The sequence below is a fragment of the Mus caroli genome, chromosome 13 (assembly GCF_900094665.2).
Source record: "Mus caroli chromosome 13, CAROLI_EIJ_v1.1, whole genome shotgun sequence".
Lineage (NCBI taxonomy): Eukaryota > Metazoa > Chordata > Mammalia > Rodentia > Muridae > Mus > Mus caroli.
This window is the reverse complement of record NC_034582.1, coordinates 24,772,098-24,791,708: the sequence shown is the minus strand read 5'-3', so window position 1 is coordinate 24,791,708 and position 19,611 is coordinate 24,772,098. Positions and strand designations below refer to the sequence as shown.

The 19,611-nt window shown below is 44.0% G+C and overlaps 1 protein-coding gene across 1 annotated transcript in view; it reads left to right on the top strand.

Annotated features, from left to right (window-relative positions):
- The window catches only part of Cdkal1 (CDK5 regulatory subunit associated protein 1 like 1), a 661,435-nt gene that overhangs the window by 639,117 nt on the left and 2,707 nt on the right, over positions 1-19,611 (top strand). Inside the window, exon 16 of the transcript XR_002379517.1 lies at positions 18,835-19,132. The gene's annotated coding sequence lies outside the window, so the exon portion shown is untranslated. The remainder of the gene's footprint in view (positions 1-18,834; positions 19,133-19,611) is intronic.

Sequence of the window (19,611 nt, the reverse complement as noted above, 5' to 3'; positions counted from 1 at the left end):
GGGAATGGGTGGGTAGGGAAGTGGGGGGCGCTATGGGGGACTTTTGGGATAGCATTGGAAATGTAATTGAGGAAAATATGTAATAAAAATATTAAAAATAAAAAAAAAGAAAAGGAAATAAAAGAGAAGAGAAGAGAAGAGAAGAGAAGAGAAGAGAAGAGAAGAGAAGAGAAGAGAAGAGAAGAGAAGAGAAAAAAAGAGAAAAAAATCGCTCTGGCTAGAATACAGACATGCCTTTAATACGCACATTTAATCCCAAACTATGAAGGTAAAGTCAGTTGGTAGAAAGAAGCACCCATATTTAAAACTGATGTCTAATTGAATGGCAGACAAAGTGGGGACTCAGAGAAAGATTTGATAGACTAGGACAAACCCAACTCTCGTGAGAAGAGAGAGGAAAGGGAAGCTACGTAAGAGGGCAGTGCGGGCAGAAAGGAAGGAGAGAGAAGAGGTAGTTTTACTGGAAGGGGTTTGCAAAGATAGGTTGAAGAGAGAACAAAGCAGATGCAGGTGAAGACAGAAAATGAGTCAGAGAATGAGAAGAAGCCAGGAGACTAGGACGTATTGCCAAACTTAGTTTGAGGCCAAGCAGGGCAAATCAATAAGGAACAGAGAAGCCAGTTTGAATCACTCAGGTTAGAGAGGAGTTTGAGCCAGAACAGCTGAGTTGAACCAGTCATACTGAGCTCAGAAAGAACTAGAAAGGGTGAGCTTATTTGGCATTAAGTCTCAGAGGCTGAAAACATTCTAGGCCGAGATAAGACTGTACCGAAGCTAGAAGCTTCCAGGACTATGCCTAGATTAGCAGATGGAGGCAGTAAGCCTTCGAGATAGCATTTACTTTAGGCAAATAAAAGTTACATTTACATGGCTCAGTTGGTACAAATGTTTGCTACACAACTCAGGAGCTGAGTTCAGATCTCCAGCAGCCATATAAAAAGCTGGGCACTATAGTGTGTGTGTGTGTGTGTGTGTGTGTGTGTGTGTGTGTGTGTGTGTTTGTATCCCAGTACTGGGAAGGTGAAAGCAGAAATATCCCCAGGGTTAGCAAGCCAGCTAGCCTGTCTGAACTCCAGGTTCGGTAAGAGATGCTGTCTCAAAGAATAAGGTGAAGAACAAGGAAAGCATCCAACATCAATTCTGGTCTCCATGCATATGGACATGCATACACCACACATACACACACACACACACACACACACACACACACAGAGTCATACACATCCAGATACCCTTCCCCCCATCAACACTGGTTCTATTTCCTAACACTGTGTTTAGAGCCTTTGAACTCTCTCACCCCTAGGCTTGGGGCAAGTAAACTGCACACACTCTCTGCATCTGAGAACTCTAAAAGGATGCTCACATTTCCTTTTGATTCTTGCATGGGAGCCATCCATTCTCATTCCCCTCCAGCTCTTTTGGTCTTAATCCCTCGCACACCTCTTGTCTTCACTCTTCACTCACAGTCCTGCCTGAAACTCATTTTCTGCAGGGTCTCAAGAGGGTTCAGGAGATTAGCTTTTGATTCCTGTAACTGCCTCTGCTTCTCTTTTCGCACTGGCTGTTGAAGGGCCGCCAGAGACATCTGCGGCTCAGCTCCTGCAATCTACTGGACCTTAACACATGTGTTTATGTGCTAATGTTACGAGCTTCATTCTGCTCCCAGTCCCTTACTTACTATCCAAAAGGATTGTTTAGTTGGTAGGCAGAATGCTCCCAAATTAGCTTTCCATAAGGTGTCTGGCAAGATGGCTTACTGGGTCAAAGGCACCTGTCACCAAGCTTGAGGACCTGAGTTTGATCCCTGAAACTCATACCATAGAAGGAGAAAATTGGCTTCTCTGACCTCTATATATTCTATGGCGTGTTCCTGAAATAAACAAGCAAGCAAACAAACAAAGAAATAAGTGGAGCTAAAAAAAAAATAAAGGCTAGCTACGATCATGATATTATGATTCAATTTTGTTTGTTCTTTGTTTTTCTCCTTTTAGATAGGGTCTTGCTATCTTGCCCATGCTGGTCTTGGATTCATAACAAGCCTCCTATCTCTCCTCCTTATTGATGGGGTTACATGTCAGACTTAGTCTTTATTTAGTGTAATTAATTTCAATAGTTAATACACAAACTTGTTATGAATAAAAACTTGTTAGCAGTAAGTTGTTTCATGGATATTGAGTTTGTTTTTGTTAGGGAGATGGCTCAGTCAGTAAAGTGCTTATTTTACAAGCTTGAGTTTCATTCTCAGAATACATGTGAAAAAGCTACACACACACACATACACACACACACATACACACACACACACTCACACACACAAAGGGGTGTGGCAAGATGAAGACAAAGAAAAATTAGAAGAAGAAGGAGGAGGGAAAGGAGGAGAAGGAGAAGGAGAAGGAAGAAGAAGAAGAAGAAGAAGAAGAAGAAGAAGAAGAAGAAGAAGAAGAAGAAGAAGAAGAAGACAGAATTAGTATAGAGACTGGTTGCTTAGCAATGTGGACATAATTAATACTAATGACTTGTGCACTTTAAAAAGGCTATGTGTTGTGGGGTGAGGCCTAGTGATACAGGTCTGTAATCTAAGCTGCTCAAGACCATAAGGCAGGAGCATCACCAGTCTGCTTGCACTCCAGAGTAAGTTCGAAACTATCTTGGACAACTTAGTGAGACCCCATCTCAAAATTTAAAAGCAAGAAATCAAAGGCCTGGGGAAGTGTGGGCATATATTTTGTTTTATATGTATTTTAATTGACGAAACAAGCTAACATCTTGATTTAAATTTTATATATTGCTGTAGGCTGCTCAGATCTTTCTTGGAACCTGATGACTCCCAATACATTTAATCCTTTCTTGCGCTCACTGACACTGACATAAAAAAAAAAAAAGCCTAGCATTACTTCTAACACACATAATTATTTATAGATGTAGAGATAAAAATAACAGTTTCGTTCCCTTTTTAAAGGCAGAAGAATTCTTTCTGCCTGCACGTTTCTTGACATTTCTTCTTCATTGACCTTCGGCTGCTCCCAAGTTACCTGTCCAGGCAGCTGCCTGGGGAAAGGGGCGGAGCCTCTGTGCTCAGAGCTTGGGGTTATCAGGTTACAGCGGTCCTTCTCGGGAACACAGCACACTAAAGAGGAATGACTTGACAAAGAACGTTTCTGTCTTTGGAGCAATGTCTTCCTTCGACTTCTGTTTCCTGCTAATGTTTTAAATGTGCAGGGGGTGTGGGGGGGAGTTGGGGTCAGGGCCCACATGAGCTCTCGCTGGCACAAAAGGAAACATCACGCTGAGGAGAAATGGTGGGGCTTATCAAAGCGAGCTTGTGCTGTGGTGTCTTTTAGAGGAAAAAGAACCTTCTCCTTACCTGCTGAGCGCCCTCCTATTACCGCCTCTGGTTCACTGTGCTGCTCACAGGTTAGCCAGGAAGGCGGAGGGAGGGCTGGGCCACACACACTAGAGCTTCTCAGGAGAGTCGGGCGATTATTTCAAATGGCAGGAATTTCTTTTACCGCGGCTGGGAAGATGAAAAACACGACATCAGAAGCGCAAGAACACTCGGATCATTTTGAAGTGCATCTATTTTTGTTTTCTGTTTGAGACGAAAATGCTTCTGGCAAAGTCAAATTCTATAATGGTAGCTATCTTAAGTCACGGGGTCCTAAAGGACACAAGCCTGGGTCTCCGTGCAGCAAGAAGAAAACAAGAACAGAAAGGGTCACACTATGAGGTCTCCCTGGGACCACCTAGATAAGGCTTAACTTTCTTTACACAGGGCAAAAAAAAAAAAAAAAAAAAAAAAATCTGCCACCACCCTGGGTATTTATTGGGACCCAGTGTCCCAAATAGCAGCTTTGCAGGTGTAGACAATGTTGCCAAGGTTTCTGCATCTGCTAATTATATGCTCTTCGAATTCTTTGCCCAAGCAGCAAAACAACTAGCTGAGGTAGCTCCTGCCTTCTGTGCCAGCACTTCAGGCTGAGGGCAGCTTCAAATTCAAGGCAATCCGAGGCTACATTGAAAGTTCCAGGCTACCCTGGGCCTGGGAGTGAGACCTCCTCTAAAGGAACAAAGGGTGGAAACTTGGTGTGATTTCTCCGCAGAAGTTCAGAGTTACAGCTCAGCTGTGAGTCTGTCTAGGGCCGAGACTGTTTCTCTCTCCCTCTCTGCCTATTGAGGGGGATCAGCAGGTGAAGCTGCCGTACTCGGGCATTGTATATTTTCTCCGAATCTGATTTCTGAACATCTGAACCCCTAAAGTTACTTGGATAAACCTTCAGGGTTGGGGGAATAGCTTTTCTTTGTGCTCTTTTTTGCATTTGTTTATCATTGTTTGAGAATTTCATAGATGCATATAATGTGTTTTGCTCGACATTCTTCTCTAACCTTCCTCTAACCTTCACCCATTATTTTTACCTCCCAACTTAATGTACTTTAAAGAATATCCCGCTGAGAGCACATAGTGTTGTGGGTGTGTGCTTGGATATAGGGCCATCTGGAACAGGGTAGCCTCTCAGGAACTGAAGAAAATGACTCTCTCTCTCCTATCAGTTCCAATCGCTTCTCCAATATGGGTGAGCCTCTAGGACCAGCTCTACCATCCATGCTGGGATTTTGTTAGACTTGGTTTTGTCAGCCATAGCTGCTGTGACTTCACATACATTCTGTCCTGTGGGGATAACACCTTCACTCAAGTCATCCATGACCTCTGGCTCCTACAAATTATCTCTTCCATAAAGGGGAACACTGCCAGTTTCTTAACAACTCAGTTGCGTCACATGATATTTTTCCGGAAGCTGTTTTGCACGAGGCATTCGATGTTCTGCTAAGAACAGACACTTGAGAGGGCATGTGATGGCTAGAAAGAGCATAAATGGAACCCCACAAACAGTGAGAGGATGCTCTTGCATGGCTACGCCATGAAATGCTTCTTTGGACTTTGCTGGTCTTCACTTCCTAGAAAGAAATGCACTAAATAACATCTGTGGTATTCTGGCTGATTCTGGCCGCTTCTGTTGACTCCCGCAGAATTGGCAAAGCCTTTGCTGTTTCTCTTGGATAGAGTCACTGTTACTGATTTGTGTTTGGTGTTTGCTATTGGATTGGACTGCTGGTATCTTGGAATTGTCCCAGGAACTACTTCTAAACAGGGCCACACCTCTTTGTCCCTATTAACCTTCTTTCTCCTGTACCTCTGGTCGGTGGGCCAGAAGCCTACACTTCCACGACGATCCCTTAGCCTTGAGAGGAAGGGATGTGATTGATATTGATGGCCTATTTATGGCTGAGCACGTCATCGTCTCTCATTCTCTATTCATTGACTGGTTGTGGGTCTCTGTATTAATCAACATCTACTGCAAAAAGAGGCTTCTTTGAGGAGGACTGGAACAGGCACTAACCTGGGGGCACTAGTCCTGGGCAGATCTAATGCTGTAGCTACTCAACAGGACAGTAGCAGTAGGCTCTCTCCTAGGGCCACTGATCTACCCAAGCACAGGCATGCTTGAGGAACAGATCTTAAATCCAGACAGAGAGTGGTTGGTTACTCCTATAACATTCACTCCACTGTTGTACCAGTGGGTGTATCTTGATCAATATCAAATGTCTCACCCCATTTTGCACCATCCGGTATGAAACTCAGATCACAGTGAGAAGCAAATCAACACACATTGCCTTCCCGTGGTTAGGTGTGTCATCATTTACAGGAAAGCAAGAAGGAGCAGAGAAGAGGGGAGAACTGCCCCAGTGTTTTATTGCTAATGAGTGGAAGGCTGGGAGGAGCACACAGGCCTCACCTTAGCCAACATGACTGGACTCACTGTTGGTGCCTGTTTATCAACAGGCTCCCAGACAATCAGACAAAGAAAAAACTTTATTTGTAGTAGAATCAGCTGATCCCCAAGAGTCAAAGCTCCTGGCCCAAGACCCCTTTAGGAACACCACTGGCTCCCAAGCTTGCTGACAATGAAGTCCCTGTTTCCAGGGACTTCCAGGTGCCAGCCCCAGCTGTGCACCTCTGTGCCTCCAGAAGGGATAACTGAAGTCTTCAAAAATGCCCCACTCTGGGCCTATGAAGGCTTCCAGGGCAAACTGGCCACTTCAGTACCTGCCTCCACTTGTTACTTGTGCTACTGCTGCCGCCTAGGCTCCTTTGTGACAGGGATGGGGCCTTAGGCTTCATCAATACTCAGCCATCACAGTTAGGACTGGCATGGGGGTCAGCCAATTGCATTTTAGGGAGTATAGCTCCCAAATACAGCATCCTGGCCTCTGTGCATTTTAGGGAGTATAGCTCCCAAATACAGCATCCTGGCCTCTGTGAAAGAGCAGCAGTAGGAGGAATTTTTCAGACATTTGCTCCCCCGAGGCAGACCATGGATGAATGATCTGATCTTTGTCTGAAGCAGATCAAGAGACTCTGATTAAGAGGTGACTTCCCTATATACAGAGGACAGGATGCCCTACCTCTGAAGGGATACAAGGTTCAATCAACCATGCCTTGCTAAGTTCTTCCGACTTCTTACGGCTGGACCATACCTACTTTGACTGCATATTTCTCTGTGACCACTCACTCTGTCCCGGAACTAAGCATAAATGCAAAGATTTCCTTGCTCCCTTGAGTCTTTATTTCTCAAACTCCCATGTCATTGAAAACTTACATCAAATAATCATGTATGTCTTTCTCTTGTACTGTTTCAACACTGGTGAGCGAGGAATAAATCTTTTGCCCTCATATCAGCTTAGGCAGGTAAATAAGCAACCATGGGAAGAGGAACCAGCTATCACTAAGGGGATTAAAAAAGGCGATAGCCCTCAGAGACTCCTGAGGGTACTGTCTTTGGTTGACAACTTAGACTCCCCCAGGGATAACACCTATATTAGGGAGCAATAGCTAAGTGTCTGACAGACCCACTTCTCCAACCTAAGTGCTCTCTAGAACGGGAATTTTTTGTGAATAGTAATAGGGAAATGGATAAATGCCTATGTCCAAGTGACTTTTAGTTGATCTATAGCCTTAGTCCACAATGGAGATTGCATTGAACTGACCAAAAGACACGCACCAGAAGTCGTGGTAGGCCACTCCAAACAAGGTTTAAGGAGGACAACAGGTGTGGCCAGTTCCATGCCTACCTTGGCCTTCACCCTCTGGGACTGCCCTTGAGGCATTCATGCTGGGTCTTCAGGCAGCACTTCTGTTTCTTTGGACTTTCCCTGGCTCTTCCTGATGTCCACCAATGCCAAACAGAGAGCTTACACTGAGCTTGGCATAGAGGTTCATGGCCGAAATACCAGTACTTAGGAAGCCGAGGCAGGAGGATCACCACAAATCCCAGTTCTGCATGAGCTATAAATTGAGATCCCATTTTTAAACAGAATCTTTAATTCCTACCTATGAATTGAGCTCTCACTTCTTCAAGACTGGGTGTATGGAGGTTTGTTGGAGTAGTTTCTGTGGAAAGGATCAACAAACTACACAAAAGCACAAAAGGGGATCATAGTGGAACACAGGAAGACCAGAGGAGTGTGGTTTTGCCTTCTAAAAGTTCAGTATTTGTTGTATATGTTTGTTGGGTATTGAAAGGGGTGGATACTATGGGGTGGTCCTTCCTTTTGAAGGTTTTTTTTTTTTTTTATACTGTCCAGTTCTTCTTCCACTGAGAGAAAAACCTGATATTCTTTCCTCTGTCATTAGGGAGAGAACTGCTCTGGGGGTGTGGATGGGCATGTGGGGGCCTCACGTGCAGTGCAAGGCAGCGAAGTAGCAAATGACCCTCTCCATCACCAGCCTGCCAGCGCCTGGTTCTGCCCAGGTGGACGGGCACCTTCATCATCGCTGCCCAGGCCTGACGTGCTCACTGCACCTTCTGTTTCTGGAGGGTTCTCTTTGGGCTCCAGACAGAATGATTAATGGCCCTTTAGGCCAACCTGAAAAGACCAGGGAGACAAATATACCTCATTCATAGAGAAACAAGCCTCAGGACATACATTAGCTAGGAAAAAATGGGGTGGCCAGTGAACTCGTCCATGGAGGTATTTAGCAGTTTTATTGTAGGACTGGGTGTCTGTATAGGCATGCATGTATACAGAGTTCTCAAAAATGTGTATTTACTTAAATATATGTTTACACGAATAATATAGATTCATGGTTTTTATAGAAATGCTTTTTGGATTTTTATTTCAAAAGTATACAAAGTGATAAAACTAAAGGAAAGGGTTTGGTTTTCTTTTTTTTTAAGTTCATACAAACTTTAATGTCTGAGTCATTAGATCTGTACTAGAAATTTAAAGCACAAAACCTGCAAACGGCATTGGTGTTCTACTTTGCAGATGTGGAACATTGTCCTTAGCAGTCCAAGTCTCTCTAGTGCTCAGATTCTGTTAGGGACAAGAGTATGTGAATCTATGCATTATGGTGCTCCTGGTACTTGTATAGCATGTTTGTTAGAAACAAAGAGAAACCGTAGATACTATGCAACGTTAAAGGCGAGCTTTTCTTACATTCTTCACATATGTATATAGGTATATATATGAATATGTATATGAATATGTATATATATGCACATACATACATACATATACACATACACACACATATATATGTGCTGCACTTATTTGTGGTAAATAGTATAAATGAAGAAAAAATAATGTATAGTTTTTAATTGATGCAAACAAGCTACTAGTGACATCTGACATTGTTCCAATGACCCACGCTTGTGAGAGCATTTCCTTGAGTAACAAGAACTGTTGTGTAGCATTTAATGACCTTTTCTGGTATCATGTATGTTGAAGGATTAAACAAGAGAATTTATGTACATGTTTAACGCCTTGCTCAACAGCATCTCCTAAATGATAGTTAGCTGTTAGAGTGATCGTTCTTAATTTCTTCTTGGACAAGGTATCTTCATCTCTGTTTTACAGCATCATTCATTGATGAGGTCTTCAGCATTTTTATACTCATCAACAATGCTGTAACAATTCATCCTTTGGATAATTCTATGCATACAGCCACTGGTAAGACATTACTATAGTTCCTCAGAGGAGAATTTCCAAGGTTTGAAGGAGATCCATTCATTCACAAACTGCTTTTGAAGAAAATTTGTGTTTTTTAACCATTGGGTGCGTGTTATGAATATATCTGTCTACAGGTATAGGTGCACATGCGTGCACGTGTGTGTGGAGGCCAGAGGTTGGCATTGGATGCCTTCTGCAATCACTTCCCATTTTATTTACAGAGGCAAGGGCTCTCACAGGGAAGCAGAGCTGGCCAGTTCTTCTAGTCAACCACATCGTTCCTGGGCTTCTCTGTCTGTACCTAAGCACGGTGCCGACGTGTGGGCAGCCATACCCAGCCAACTTTGACATCCTCATGCTTACATGACAAGCACTTGAGCCACTGAGCTGTCTTCCCAGCCCTGTTAAACTATATTTTGTTGAGTGTTTGTATTTGCCAGTCACAGTTTTAGGCAGAAGAAAACCTCCAGTAACAGTTCCTCTGGGCACTCGCCCTGGCAGAGTTAATGGAGAGAAATAATGAAACTAAGGCAAGGAGTTCAGTGTAAAGCCAATTGAAACCTTCAAGACACGTTCAAAAGATGCTCAGTTGCTGCGGTAGTAATGAAAATGCAGATGGTGGCGAGGCTAAAATGCCACTTAGAACCCAAGAACGAGTAAATAGGCAGTGGAAGAGCCTTGCAGAAGAAACCCTTCTCTACTTTCTAGTGGGTGGTGTCCACACTGATGCCTTAAAGGGAACCATGGAGGAAGGAGTCAATCCACATTAAAACGATAGGAGACACATTTTACTCAGCACTCCAGGGGGTTCACTCCATATAGAAACAATATTTTAAAGACACACTTTCAAGGCTGTTTGTTGTAAAGCTTCACTCATGGTGGTAAAACAGTAGAAGCAAGGCGGGGTGGGGGGCTCGTCATGGAAAGGGGCTTGTTGCCAAGTCTCATGGCCTGATCTCAATCACGTGGTGGAAGAAAAGAACAGATTCCTGCAAGTTGTCCTTTGACCTCCACATACAATCCGTGGCACACATGCTGTCATTTCCAATATCAATAAATAAATGTCATTTAAAAAATTTTAAACGAGAAATCAAGAGCTCAAATGAAGAGCAGATGCCGGAGTTACAGGCAGTCGTGAGACCTCATGTGGGTGCTAGGAATCAAACCCAAGACCTCTGAAAGAACTGCCAGTTCTCTTAACTACTGGCACATGTCTCCAGCACAAATCATAATAGAACATAGTTTTAATAGAACATATCAAATACTCCAGGGAAGGTGGAGGGCGTTTGTGTTTAAGAAGTTCTAAGGAGGAGCCCTTCTTTGCTTTTAATGTGCAGTATCCATGACCTGCCCCAAAGGGGCCTTCCAAAGCATAAATAATAGGAAGGTGGGGGTGGCTCAGTGGGTGAAGCATCCACAGTGTACATATGAAGATTCTAGTCCCACAAGTTGACCCATATAAAAGCTGGGGTGGGCGGTGGTCAGCTTTTCATCGCAGCATCTGAGAGGCAGAGTCGGGAACCCTAGAGTAGATTGGCCAGCTAGTCTAGCCAAATCAGCAGCTCTGAGTGCAGCCAGAGAGCCTGCCTAAGCAAACAGCATGGAGAGTGATGAAGAAAGATACTTGACATCTATCTCTGGCCTCCATATGCACATACACACATGTGAACATGCATATGCACACGCACACATACACACACATACACCATGCCACATACACACAGCATAGGTAATAAATAGGTCGTGGACACAATGGCCACTTATTGTTGTCAATGTGAAATATTATTCAAATATATTATATATGTTGGCAAGAAAAGGAGTTAACTTTCTGGAACATTCTGCTCTCTGGCCTTGCAGTTTTTCATCTGTGTGATGGGAACTTTTCCTTCATTTGCCTCAATGATCACGAGGTAAGGAGCATGGGGGTATAAAGAGAGCAAAATGCCTTGCGTGAAGTCTGGCATGATGTAAATACCCGAGCATGTTTCTTGTCCTTTACACTCAACTTTTCAGAGTTGTCATAAATGACAAATGGGGAGGACGAGGGGGTGCTTTAGGATGCTGCAGATGACGTGCTAACATGAGGCTGCTGAGAGAGCCAGCAACAGTGCTGGCAAGAAGCCTTTAGGGTCAACATTCACATCCATTCTCAAACATCCTCACTACACACCAGGGCTGCAGAAAGTCTCACCAAGTTCAAGAAATTGTTGGCTCATCTAATGGCCAGGATGAGGCACAGGATGAAGTGAATTGCTCCAGAGGAATGTCTGGCACAGAATCTCTGTTTCCAGAACTTTCCAGCACTGGCAGGTGTGAGATTCTGCAGTTACTGGGGGCCTGCCAAGGAGACTCAATGCTAACTGCCGAACACGAAGGGGAAAGTCCCCTGGTGGGCATGTGTGCTGTTGAAGGCAAGTTATAAAAGAGGGTACATAAAAAAAAAGAGTCAGTTCCTAGAACACTCTGTAGGCATTGATACTTGGCCCAAGACAGCCCAGGTGCTGGCCAGCTCTTATGTGTAGAGGAAAACGTGACGAGACAAGGCTTATCGACTAGCATTCTTTTCATACTGGTCTGTATAGCCAGTCTCTCACAGCTCACAGTGAAAGGACTAGGAAAGGAAAGAAGTGAGAGTTTGTATTCACAAAGCAGAAACCCTTGCCTATTGTCTTTGCTCCCATATCTGCTGCAGCAGGGAAGCAGACACTTGGAAGCTACCCTTGCTGGAGAATACAGACTCCTCACTTGGGACACCAAGGTAATTAAAACGAGGATGAAAGCCTGATATTTCCACCTTTATGTAGAGTCTGTCTCCTTTACTTTGACTCCATCTACCTCAGGTGTCCCGTGGCCTGTCAAGGATGAAGGCAGAGACATGAGTAACCACCTTTACCTTTTCCTCCTGAGTCACCATAAATTTCAAGGACAAGACGGACCCATCCATCCACATTCTTTTTTTTTTTTTTTTTTTTGACAAGGGACTAAAGCTACCTCTGAGCAATGATGACTCAGCAGGACAATTCACCCTCTGCTCCCACCCAAATGAGAATAATCTTCTATGGTGGAAATGTCTAGCCCAGTCTAGATCTTGTGGGGAATAGATTGGCCCTACACCTTGGGCTATGCCTATGATTAAAAGATTAATAATATATTACATCATCTTGAAGAACTGGAGCTAAGATAATGATAAAGAACATCACACTACAATCAGGACTATTTAATAACCCATCTTTCTTGAGCCCTGCCCATCCTTCCGATGCTTAAACCTAAAACTCATGTTGGTGCCCTGAATAGGAAGTTGCAGTCACTAGACCCCATTGTTTTCTCCTGCTTTCACCTTGGGTTTGAAATCTTCCTCCTATCCACAATTCTAATTCTTCTCAGAGAAGAAGTGGAGCAACTGTGATGGGTAGAGTCTCCCCCTGTAGCCACTAAAAGTAGTGGGCAGCCTAGGGTCTACAGGAAGGTGGAGCCATAGAGCACAGGATGTGGCTACATGTCCAACACGTACAGTTTGGGTTTGAGCCCCAATACGAAAGACTGCTCCCAGTTGCTTCTCAACCTGATCTAATCCTCCCTCACTTAACAAAAGCTTTATGTCTCAATTTGGGTAAATAATTGACCACAAATCAAATCCTCTCCCACCCATCCCTTGCAGACCATGGCCTGTCATCAGAGTAGCCATTGACAGTCCTTATTAACTTTATGGTAATTGCTGTTTTCATTGGCCACCACCAACACACAGAGGCTTTGGTGTAAACACTGCAGGCACTAATGAGTCTGATAGTCTGCTGGCTTTAGGAGAATAAATATTCAGAATAAAACTTGACAACAGTGCATACTACTAAATAGCTTTTACAAACTCAGGCACAGGGCTGGAGAGATGTCGGCATCATTAAGAACTCACACTGCTTTCAGGCTTGTTCACTATGGTCAAAGACCTTGACTAAAGCAACTTATGGAAGAAAGACTTTATTTTGGCTTATGGTTCTAGCGGGATAAGAGTCCATAATGGCAGGAGAAGTGGGGCAATGGGTGACTGGAGAAAGAAGCTGAGAGAGTAGACAGGAAGGATGCCGAAGTTATACATTTTCAGAGCTTGACACTTGGTGACATACTTCCTCCAGCAAACCTCCACATTCTAAAGGTCCTATAACGTCCCAAACAGTTAAGTATTCTGGAGGACTAAGTATTCAAATAATTGAGCCTAGGAAGGACACTTCTCACTCCGACTACCATCTTGCTCTAGCAGAAGACCTGAGTTTAGTTCCCAGCCCTTATTTCAGGTGGCTCAGGATGGCCTGTAATCTAGCTCTAGGGTAGCTCTGGCCTCGGAGGGCACCTGTAGTCTTCTGCACATATCAAAGTCACCTACGTAGACTAAGTGTGTGGGTACATACCTATCATCTCAGGACTCAGGAGGCAGAGGAGGCCATCAAAAGTTCAAGGTCCTCGTCAAGCTACACAGCAAGTTTGAGGACAAGTGAAACTATAGTTACAGATCACACTTTGGTAGAAAGAATCTCTGCTCGGATTCCAGGCCCAGGTCTGCCTCTGGGGATACCAGCCAAAGCTTTGCTGCCACAGGTCTCTGTTTGCTTGTGTGTAAAGACAGGAGGCTGGATTAGGTGTCCATGGTTCTTTTAAAAAAGAGAGAGAAAAGGGATTCTGCAGAGAGAACGGAGTTGTTACCCTAGGGATGATCCCCCAGGCCATTGTTCAGAAGATCTCCGAGGACTCTGGTAGCAGAAATACAGAAAATGCGACAGGAAGTTAGGAATACAGTTTACTTTAAAAAACTAGAAATACTGGTTTTGTAGAAACAGCATTAGGTATAAAGCATGTGTACATTTAAGAAGTTAAGACACAGAATTTTCCTTCTTTTTTTTTTTTGCTGTTTCATTTATGAGATTTTTTTTGACATGTTTAAGTTATGCCAAATAGTGTGTTTTAGTGATGATTTTTTTAAAAAGGAATTAAGAAAGAGGGAAATTCTTGCGGAGTGAGTTCCAAAAGAGGTAAAAGCTTCAGAGCTTCATAGTCTGGGGAATTTAGAGGAGCGAAGCAGAAACTGGAAGTAATCTCTGTGACTGGCTAATTCTTTGGGCCATTATGAGCCAGGCCAATGGAGGGCTGACTCTCTATGCTATCCCTCTGGTCCAACCAGAGAGCTGCTCACACACTAGTCACGTCATGTGCTGCCCACACAGTTAGAGGTAATCAAATCTCCCTCTGTCCGTCTCTGTTTCCTGCTTTGACCTTGACTGTCTGCTAGCTGTCAGTCTCTTGGCCCTTGGCCTGCAGCACTGCCTCTGACCTTGTAGATGTCCCGAATGCTGTTGGTTATATTAGGCTGTCTTTGTTTCTAAGATGTGGCTGCAGTCTTTTCTTGGTTAGCTCATATTTAGACCCCTGTCTGTGAAGCTGCCTCTCAGATCTTCTGGTTAGAAGCCATCCTTACTTATGGTGCCGTCTGTCACAATTAGCTGCATTAAAAGCGGGAAGAGAAAAGGGACAAGGGTGCCTTGCATACATTCCTCAAGGGCTTTCGGGGAGCCAGCTGGATTGCTGTCACTGGCCCAGAGCCCTGCTTTTTTTCTTATCTGTCTAGCTAGCTAGGTTACCGGCATCTTCGCCATCCTCCACACTGCTTCAGACTTTGCCATTTTAACCCCAAACCTTCTCTTTAACTCAACCTCCATCTCACTGCAATGTATACAGGCAATTTACAGTTGTTAGCATGAGGACCCGCCCCATCCCTGCCTCGCCCCCACTACCCCAGCACATCCCATACAGTCTACAGAAGAACTAGCTCACATCTCAGTAGCATGCCTGTCCAGGAGGAGTAAGGCTTTGTGTTTGGTTCCCAGCGCTGCAAAAATGAACAAGTACATAATATCAGACAAATAGGTCCAGAATAGATCTAGTATACGAACTCATATCTGTAATCCCAGCATTCAGGAGGCTGAGGCAGGAAGATTTTCAGGTTAAAGCTAGGCAGGCCTATTTCCAAACAAAAGAGAAAGAAAGAAAAACCTATGGTGACAGGATTCCCCCGTCTCAGGGGACTTCTAAACTATCATATTCGGCCATTGTGCAACAGTTATAATATACTGTTGTGAGGAGATCAGCTACCCTGGGCTCTGCCCCAGTATCGTCAGAAGAAAAGGAGAGCTGAGAAGAGAGACTTCTGTTCCCCCCACACACTCCCCTGTGAGAAGGGGTATTGTGATCATAAAAAAATAAAGACATATTAACATAGGTTCTGAGGTATGTGGGGGAAGGTATAGGGGAAGGGGTTGCCTCAGCGGGTCCGAGCCGAGGCATCCCTTGCCCCTGAGAGACCAACTAGAGTTTATTCAGGGCATGAGGAGGGGAGTTAAGAAAGTAGTAAAGGTAGAGAGAAAGGCAGAGAGAGGGAGAGAGTAGAGAAGTAGAGGCCAGCCATGACCACGGGGAGATGGGGGACGGGATGCTGAGAGAGGGGGAGCAAGGGGGCAAGTGAGAAGCAGGAGTAAGAGAGTAAGAGAACAAGAGGGACAAGAGAGGAAAGAGGGGGCAAGCAGCCCCTTGTATAGTGGGCCAGACCTATCTGATCGTTGCCAGGTAACTGGGGAAGAGCATACCTGGCTGTTGCCAGGAACTGTGGGTGTGGAGTTCAGACAGAATACCAACCAGGAGAACTCCTACCCCATATCCTTCAACTCTTACTGTGCACTCCTCTACACCAGCCTCAGAGCACAGCATCCCTCCCGCCGTCCCAGCCTCTGTGCAAATAAGGAATTCGGCAAACTACGTTCGGTTGGTCCTTTTAGGTAGTCCTTGGTTGTTGTTGAAGAACTGTTTCCAAACTCCTGCTGCAGACCACATGAGACAGCAAACTCTGCACGTGCTCACGATCCCTCCTTGTGAAGGGCGTAGTATTTGTACATAAACGGCACAGATCCACGAACACACTTGAAATCATCCATAGGTTACTCAGAATGCAATACAGATGTGGGACACAGGCAGCTCTCCTGCTGTATTATTTAGGGAACGGCAAGAAAAAGCCCATACTTGGTCCACAGAGGTTCCGTTGTTCAGTTGGTTTTGTTTTGCTTTGTTTTCAAATATTTTCAATCTGCCTTTAGTTGACTTCATGAAAGTGGAGCCTGTGGATTTGGAGGGCTGATCATGTGATGATCTGGCTTCAGTTTTAATCAGAATTAAAAAAATTTTTTTTTCAAAGAGATAATTATTTCCCCCCTGTGGAATTAAGTTCCAATATATGATGAAGGACACAGACCACTCTCCACTAGGGCATCTTGGGTGTTCTGTGGATTGGGAAAAAATGTTTGAAAATGCTGTGTTTTTCTCTTCCAGAAAACTAGACAGCATTGAGAAGCAGAAAAAGAGAGAAAAATTAAAAAACAAAACCAAACCAAAAAGATACAACATTGACTGCTCATAACATGTTTTATATATTTTTGGTGTGCTTTTGGTTTTTTGTTTGTTTGTTTGCTTAATTTTCATAAAATAACCCAAATGAAAGAGAGTGTTGTGCTAGCCATCTTACAGGTAAGAAACTTAGCCTAGGGACCTACTAACCCCTGTAGCTGGTGAAAAGCCCTGCCTAGTTCAGCCAGCCACTTGGTGAGTAGAGATTGGCTTACATCACCTGGCTGGCTAGCAGAAGAATCAAGGTAGAAACCCAGGCCTTTGATTACAGTTACCTGTTCCTGCATTGCTCAGTCTTTGGTGGTGAAGGACCCTTCCAAGAGGTCCTTCAGGAAGAAGGCTCCAGTTCTTCTGGTGCCTTGGGAAGAATGGTAGTCTGCCCATATCTACACAGACCGGCCCCCTTCTTCCTGTTTTCCCTCACTCTCCCATAAGCCACAGCACAGAGGCACGTGGAACAGGATGTTGAACTTAAGCAGCCTGGCTGGCATTAACTCAGCAGACAGAAGATTGTCCAAAGCCTGGGCATCCCCATAAATCCCTGCTTGCTTCCTATCCCAGCATGACTGGGCTGTGTGTAGTTCAGACAGCTCAGGCCATAGTCAGAGAAAAGCTTGCCTTCCCGATAGTTGCCACAGGGCCTAGCAACCGCCAAAGAGGCTGGAAAAAAAAGAAATAGTACAGACTCTCCTCCCTCTCTTCTGTCCCAGATACAGTGACACACCCTGCATGTGTGTGACTACTGAGGCCTCAATAGCAACTGGCTTGTGTCTAGCTGGGTAGCCTCGGCTGGATCAGACCTGGGTTGTTTGAACGGGAACTTGAAGAGTGGCCCAGACGCTGATGATTATTCATCTTCGCAAGCTTCACTGAAGCACCAAGGAGAGACGCTTCTGGGCGGGCCTTCTAGGGTGTTTGTAGAAGAGTTTAAGGGAAGAAGGAAGACCTACCCTGAATGTGGATAACAAAAGAGTCCTGCACTGATTCAAGCAGAGAAAGGAAGCTGCCTCTCACTCCGGAAGTGGAGATGGGCGTGATCAAACCAAGAGCTCAAATACACCCTTAGGGATTTTGTTTTGTTGTTGGGGGAGGGGGGAATTGTTTGTTTGTAAGGGGGTTAATTACTTTGATATTGAAATGAAAACAATAACAACAATAACAAAAAAAAACCAAATAAAGACTCGTACATATTTGCATTCTGTTCTGAAAAATGATTCGAGTTGGGGTTGCGAATGCTAAATAGCATCATTATCTTTTGCATGGATAGATAGCTCAAAATGTGTTTCAATTGAATTTGAATAAATGTGACACCAATTTTTCATCTTATCTAGTTTAATTTTTATGTACTTATTCAGCTCCTGGAAAGTAAATACTTTGCCCCCGCCTGTACTGCCCATTGTGTCTAATATGTGTATGTTTTCACATATACTGGAAATATCTGTTTGCTCACTAATGTTGGGCAAGCGATTAAGGAAGCACATGCTAGCTGGGGTTATCATGACAGAGTCTTACTTTGTTCTTTCATTCTACTAAATATGAAATCCATCTTTACATTTTTTTTTTAATTATTAAACCTTCATTGGCCAACTCTTCCTAAAAAGGAACCCTTCTGATTGCCTCCCCGTTCCTGTCCTCTCTTAGCTGTAGACAAACAACATGTATTAGCATAATCGAGATAATTAAGGGCAATGCTAGGTACTGTTCTCCTCCAGGCTTCTGTAGTTCAGGGACTGCCAATTTCCTCTCCCTCCTAACAGCCTGGAGGCGTGGAGATTAACACCTACAAAGTGTGGTGGCTTGAATATAGATGAGGGGAAGAGACAGGCTGCTGCCTTTGATTAAAACATTAGAAGAATAATTATTACAATAGCAAAATGGCTTAGCCCTTCTGCTGGGATTCAGTTTTCTGGTTTGTTTTTTGTTTGTTTTGTTTTTCTTCTCCCATTTATTATGTGTCTCTGAAACTTTTCCCTCACACCTTCATAGAACAAATAACTGTCTCTGTGCATTTTACCCTTCAAGTTGAGAATACTCTGTATGGTATTACATACAGAGTTACCCCCACCATCTTCTCCATGTCTGGGTAATTTTTACTGTTGCTGAAGAGAGCAAAATATTACTTCTAGAAACCCAGCAGGCATTTTATTAAACAATTGTACCAGCTGGGAACAAATGATCGCCTTTCTTGAGACTTCCTTTCAGAATTGGATGTTTTCATTTCGGCAGGAAGGACCAGTTAGGGTTCTTCTCTAGGTGGGTTTTTCAGCAAGTCCACCCAGTCCCAAATCATAACCAGTGTTCAAAGCCATTGGCTGCTGTTTCCACACCCAGGTATGATTACTTTAAGCTTGGGAAGTGATTTCACCACCTCCTTTTCCTCTGTTGCAGGCTCTGGATTATTTATGAAGGCACAGAGGGAGAGAGACACACATTGGACAAAATTCAAATGTGATATATGGACACGCCCCTTCTTTGGCTGCGATTTGTGCAAAATCACATCCAGGCTATAGCCACAGCCCCTGGGGCTCATCTCTGGTCTGAGGTACAAGAAGCTGGCAACACACTTTTCACACAGGACAAAGCCATGCTGGCTGTTGATTCTAAAGGCCCCGTCATCCAGACTCTTGTGCTGTTATTGGAAAAAAAACATGAGACTGGCCAAAAGCAGCTCGGGTCACATTATCAGGTAATATCTCCATTCTGTATATTTAGTTGGAAAATAAAGTCTATCAGGACAGTGTAATTTAGAAGGGTGGAACGAGCCACATAATTTCCAGGGCAGGGAAAGAGAGTGCTGTTTGGGGCATTTTTAGTGGAACTGATCTGCTCTGGCAGTAATTTCCAGCTTCTCCCTGCACCAACACCCCTACCCCCGCCTGCTTTAATAATGGAAAAATACAGCCCAAGACCCTGACTGTCCAAAAGCAACTGCTGGAAACTCTGCCTGTTGATCACTTATTAGAACTTGTTTACACTTAGTGTCTTACGAGATATGTGTTTGTTAGGAAAATTAAGTGCCTCCCTGTAGCAATCTTAATTAAGCTAGGCTTGTTCAAATCCAGGGAGAGGTGTTTTTGGGTCATTCCATCCCTTCAAAGTCTGCTATGCCTTTTGACTCAGTTGCTTAAAAAAAAAAAAAAAGAAAGAAAGAAAGAGAGAGAGAGA